We start from the raw sequence: 6,466 nt of genomic DNA, 5'->3' as shown, positions 1-6,466 counted from the left end.
TCTGCCGGGTTACCACGCCCACCGGCTTTCCAACACTCATCCACTGCCGCAACGTTTAAGTGCTACGGAACGGGCCTCATATGCCCCTCAACTCGCCAAGCTCCGAGCTTTTATGGCTAACGGTTTATCAGGCGTCGACTTTGTGCGTTGCTGGATATCCTGGAGCATCTTGCCATTAAGCTGCCGCTCCGGTTTAATGTGTGAGTACACTGGTGAAGTAGAAGACTCCCGACGCCACATCAACATTCAATTAACTGATGAAGAAGTTACTGAGGGTGTCAAGAAGATTTTGAATGAATCAGAAGCTGTCTGCTGCCAAACCGGTTTAAACCCCTTTTACACAAAAAAACAAACCGCCTGCTGTAAGTACTGTCCTTCCTTTTTATCTTAGACATCTTTTTAAACTGTTCAACCTGTGAATATCCTTCTACTTGTTTGTAAACAGGGTGATGATCCATTCTGGAAGAAGAAACCTGCAGAGAAAGCGGCAAAGCCATCCCATCCCAAAACAAAAGCTGTCAAGAGAACCTCAAGCGGAAAGCGGCTGAACGCATCAGTATGGAACTTGATGACGACGCAGATGAACCGGAAGTTGAGGTAGAACTTGATTCACTTGGCTCCATTTTCATGCATCTCATTAACAATGATACTTATCAGGAGGACGTGGAGGGCAGCCAGGCTGACGATGTAGAGGTAATTACCCTTTCCTCCGGTTCAGACTCTATGCCAACACAAAAAACCCGTCAAGCGGTCCGGAAAGTAAGCTTTTCTCATCCTCTTGCTTACTTGGATCCAACATTTATGTTGAGGACACAGCAGCACGAGGCTCGCCGGACAACCCGGCACAGCGGCCAACAGGTCACTTCAGCCGGTTTACCTGACACCCCGGTTCGGAAGCGCCGATCCGAGGTCTCCCCCACTTCTGACAATTCTTATCCCAAGGCAGGTTATTTCCGACAACCTCTTAATCTGTCCGATTCAAATTATCAGGTGACACCTCCCTCGTCCTCTGGCGAGTCAACAGCGACCCAACTTCCTCCTCTCAAAACCATAGCTGGGTAAGTACTTGAACTCCTTCTTTTGATGTTGTTCATACTTTGTAGTGTGCTTTAACTTTCACTTCTGTTGCTATTTTAGGGCCAAAGCTAGACCCAGCAAAAAGTCTTGAGTGAACAATCCGCCCGAAGACCAGGTGGTTCATGAACCAGAGCAAACGGTTGAACCGGAACAGGCGGCTGAACCGGCGAGTTGATAACCCACAAGTATAGGGGATCGCCATAGTTTTCGAGGGTAGAGTATTCAACCCAAATTTATTGATTCGACACAAGGGGAGCCAAAGAATATTCTCAAGTATTAGCAGCTGAGTTGTCAATTCAACCACACCTGGAAACTTAGTATCTGCAGCAAAGTGTTTAGTAGCAAAGTAATATGATAGTGGTGGTAGCGGCAACAAAAGTAAAGACAACAAAAGTAATGTTTTTTGGTATTTTGTAGTGATTGTAACAATAGCAGCGGAATAGTAAATAAGCGTAAACCAGTATATGGAAAAATCATAGGCACTGGATCAGTGATGGATAATTATGCCGGATGCGGTTCATCATGTAACAGTCATAACATAGGGTTACACAGAACTAGCTCCAATTCATCAATGTAATGTAGGCATGTGTTACGTATATAGTCATACGTGCTTATGGAAAAGAACTTGCATGACATATTTTGTCCTACCCTCCCGTGGCAGCGGGGTCCTATTGGAAACTAAGGGATATTAAGGCCTCCTTTTAATAGAGAACCGGAACAAAGCATTAGCACATAGTGAATACATGAACTCCTCAAACTATGGTCATCACCGGGAGAGGTCCCGATTATTGTCACTTCGGGGTTGCCGGATCATAACACATAGTAGGTGACTATACACTTGCAAGATAGGATCTAGAACTCACATATATTCATGAAAACATAATAGGTTCAGATCTGAAATCATGGCACTCGGGCCCTAGTGACAAGCATTAAGCATAGCAAAGTCATAGCAACATCAATCTCAGAACATAGTGGATACTAGGGATCAAACCCTAACAAAACTAACTCAATTACATGATAAATATCATCCAACCCATCACCGTCCAGCAAGCCTACGATGGAATTACTCACGCACGGCGGTGAGCATCATGAAATTGGTGATGGAGGATGGTTGATGATGACGACGGCGACGAATCCCCCTCTCCGGAGCCCCGAACGGACTCCAGATCAGCCCTCCCGAGAGGTTTTAGGGCTTGGCGGCGGCTTCGTATCGTAAAACGCGATGATTTCTTCTCTGTGATTTTTTCCTCTCCGGAAGCAAATATATAGAGTTGGAATTGGTGTCGGAGGGTTTCCAGGGGGCCCACGAGGTAGGGGGGCGCGCCCTAGGGGGGAGCCCCCCACCCTTGTGGAAAGGGTGTGCCCCCCCTGGTCTTCATATTTGGCGAGGATTTTTTATTATTTTTTCTAAGACCTCCCGTGGAGTTTCAGGTCATTCTAAGAATATTTGTTTTCTGCACATAAAACAACATCATGGTAATTCTGCTGAAAACAGCGTCAGTCCGGGTTAGTTCCATTTAAATCATACAAGTTAGAGTCCAAAACAAGGGCAAAAGTGTTTGGAAAAGTAGATACGATGGAGACGTATCAACTCCCCCAAGCTTAAACCCTTGCTTGTCCTCAAGCAATTCAGTTGACAAACTGAAAGAAAGGAAGAAGAACTTTTACAAACTCTATTTGCTCTTGTTGTTGTAACTATGTCAAGCCAGCATTCAAGTTTTTAGCATAGATCATAACTAACCACATTTGCAATAATTCTCAGGTCTCACAATTACTCGTATCAATAGCATAATCAACTAGCAAGTCATAATAATAAATCTCGGATGACAACACTTTCTCAAAACAATCATAATATGATATAACAAGATGGTATCTTGCTAGCCCTTTCTGAGACCGCAAAACATAAATGCAGAGCACCTTTAAAGATCAAGGACTGACTAGACATTGTAATTCATGGTAAAAGAGATCCAATCATAGTCATACCCAACATAGATTAATAGTGATGAATGCAAATGGCAGCTGTGCTCTCCAGCTAGTGCTCTTTAATAAGAGGGTGATGACTCAACATAAAAGTAAATGGATAGGCTCTTCGCAGAGGGAAGCAGGGATTTGTAGAGGTGCCAGAGCTCGGTTTTGAAATAGAGATAAATTGCATTTTGAGCGGTATACTTTCATTGTCAACGTAATAACTAAGAGATGGCGATATCTTCCATGCTAAACAAATTATAGGCGGTTCCCAAACAGAATGGTAAAGTTTATACTCCCCCTCCACCAACAAGCATCAATCCATGACTTGCTCGAAACAACGAGTGTCTCCAACATACATCAGGTCCCAGGGGGAGTTTTGTTTGCAATTAATTTTGATTTAGTTTGCATAAAGCATGGGACTGGGCATCCCGGTGACCAGCCATTTTCTCGTGAGTGAGGAGCGGAGTCCACTCCTCTTGAGAATAACCCGCCTAACACGGAAGATAAGGATAGCCTTGGTTGATACATGAGCCATTCGAGCATACAAAACAGAATATTTATTTGAAGGTTTAGAGTTTGGCACATACAAATTTACTTGGAATGGCAGGTAGATACCGCATATAGGAAGGTATAGTGGACTCATCTGGAATAACTTTGGGGTTTAAGGGATTGGATGCACAAGCAGTATTCCTGCTTAGTATAGGTGAAGGCTAGCAAAAGACTGGGAAGCGACCAACTAGAGAGCGACAACAGCCATGTACATGCATTAAAATTAATAAACATTGGATGCAAGCATGAGTAGGATATAATCCACCATGAACATAAATATCATGAAGGCTATGTTGATTTTGTTTCAACAACATGCGTAAACATGTGCCAAGTCAAGTCACTTAAATCATTCAAAGGAGGATACCACCCCATCATACCACATCATAATCATCTCAATAGCATGTTGGCACACAAGGTAAACCATTATAACTCATAGCTAATCAAGCATGGCACAAGCAACTATGATCTCTAATTGTCATTGCAAACATGTTTATTCATAATAAGCTGAATCAAGAACGACGGGCTCATCATATTTACAAAAACAAAAGAGGTCGAGTTCATACCAGCTTTTCTCATCTCAGTCAGTCCATCATATATCATCATAATTGCCTTTCACTTGCACGACCGAACAGTCTGAATAATAATAAGAGTGCACGTGCATTGGACTAAGCTGGAATCTGCAAGCATTCAAGAAACAGGAGAAGACAAGGCAATATGGGCTCTGGGTTAGATCAACATTAAAGCATATAAGAGCCACTACAACAATTTAATTATGGTCTTCTCCTACTGACCCCCAAAGAAAAGAAAAGAAAATAAAACTATTTACACGGGAAAGCTCCCAACAAGCAAAAGAAGAATGGGAAATATTTTTTTGGGTTTTCTTTTTAATTACTACTACAGCAGGAAAGTAAATTACTACTATTTTTTTTGTTTTCTTAAGGTTTAACAAACACACAAGAAGAAAGCAGGAAAAACAAAATGAACTAGCATGGATATTACAATGAAAGAGTATAAGCACCGACATCTAGCAATGAGTGTGTGTGAACATAAATGTAATGTTGGTGAGAAATACGTACTCCCCCAAGCTTAGGCTTTTGGCCTAAGTTGGTCTATGGCCACGGCTGGCCTGGTGGATATCCATAATAATAGTTGTTGGGGTCGTACTGTGATGAAGAAGGATAGTTGGGATCATATTGTGATGAAGAAGAAGACTCTGACTGCCACTGGCTGACAGTCATCTCCGGATCCCAAGAATAAACAGATTATCGTGGGGGCTCATTTTGTAGTTCCTGTTCTGGCTCCTCAGTGGGTGCAGGGTTCCGGTAGGCGTGAATAGCCGTCAACGGAACAAGGTACGTGCCTGCAGTCAAATCAAACAAAGAAGGAGCAGGCAAGGTAATAGTCTCGGGATGATGTTTATTAAAGAACAATTGATATCTAAGCTCCCCTGCCCTATTCTTAACAATAAAATAATGTGCTACCATACTTTTATGATCTAGATAAACACGGGGCAGCACCTTTTCTTCCTTCTCAGCATGCCTAATAGGTATGTTAAAATGTGCGCCTAGGCGTGTAGCATAAATGCCTCCAAAGATGGGGCCCTTAGTACGGTTCATATTTAACCGTCTGGCAATAATACCGCCCATACTAAAAGTGTTATCACTGTATAAACCTTGGAGCAGAATAATTATATCAGGGATACTAAGGTTTCCACAGTTTCCGCGTCCAATTAAACAATGACTAGCAAATAATGCAAAGTAACGTAAAACAGGAAAATGTATGCTAGTGATTCGTGCATCGGAAACCTTCCTGGTTTCTCCTACAGTGATATTATTAATAAATCCCTCCACATCATCATGGTGTGGTTCTTCTGTCTTGCCCTCAAAAGGGACTAAACAAATACGACAGAAATCAAAAAGTGACATCTCCTTATGCTCATCATATAAATGAAATTCCATCGTAGGTGGTGAGTTCCTAGGATGAAAATAAAAGTTTTGCACAAAGGTATTTGTGAGTAAGAGATACCGATCGCATTGGTCATGGAGGAAAGCGGTGAGGCCTGCATTGTGAGCCAATTCATGAAAATCTTCATTGATACCAGCTGCTCTCAAGAAATCATCAGAAGGCCATTCACACGCCCGAATCTCTGCGGTGCGCGGCAAATTATACTTAGGCTTCGGTGCCTTTTCCTTCGAGCTTTGGCTCGATGAGCCCCTCAATAATCTCCTCATCATTTTCTGAAAAATTCTGAAATTTTTAGTAACTTCAAACAAAAGTGAACCAACTTCAATAAAACTGATAGCAACTACTCCTACAAGTGCCTAGAGCCTATATCAAGCATTAGAACTACTTGGAACCATATAAATTTGACATGCAAGCTCAAGAACATGGTCACCTATGCAGCACAAATTTGCAAAGAATAAAGCACTAGAACAAAAACTAATTGGACCAATGGAGGAGTCACATACCAAGGAACAATCTCCCCAAGCAGTTTTGCGAGAGGTGCTTTGAGCAAGGAGATTGAAAATCACAGCAAAAGTGGCTGGAACTCGTGCTTGAGTTGGTTTTTCGGGTTTGTGTGAGACAGAGAAGAAGATCGGTGCTGGGATAAGTGGAGGAGGGCCACCGTGGGCCCACGAGGCAGGGGGGCGCGCCCACCACCCTCGTGGCCAGGTGGCAGCTCCTCCCGTGGTAATTTTTGCATAGTAAATCCTCAAATATTCCCGAAAAAATCATATTAAATTGGGATGGCATTCTGAGGACTTCTATTTTCGGGATATTTTTATATTGCACAGATAAGACAGGAAATAGATAGAGAAATACTATTTTTACTTTATTTCTACTAAATTACAGAAAATATAAAGAGGGTACA

The sequence above is a fragment of the Triticum urartu genome, chromosome 1 (genome assembly GCF_003073215.2).
Source record: "Triticum urartu cultivar G1812 chromosome 1, Tu2.1, whole genome shotgun sequence".
NCBI classification, from domain to species: Eukaryota; Viridiplantae; Streptophyta; class Magnoliopsida; order Poales; family Poaceae; genus Triticum; species Triticum urartu.
The sequence above is the reverse complement of the archived record's forward strand: the minus strand, read 5'-3'. Positions refer to the sequence as shown.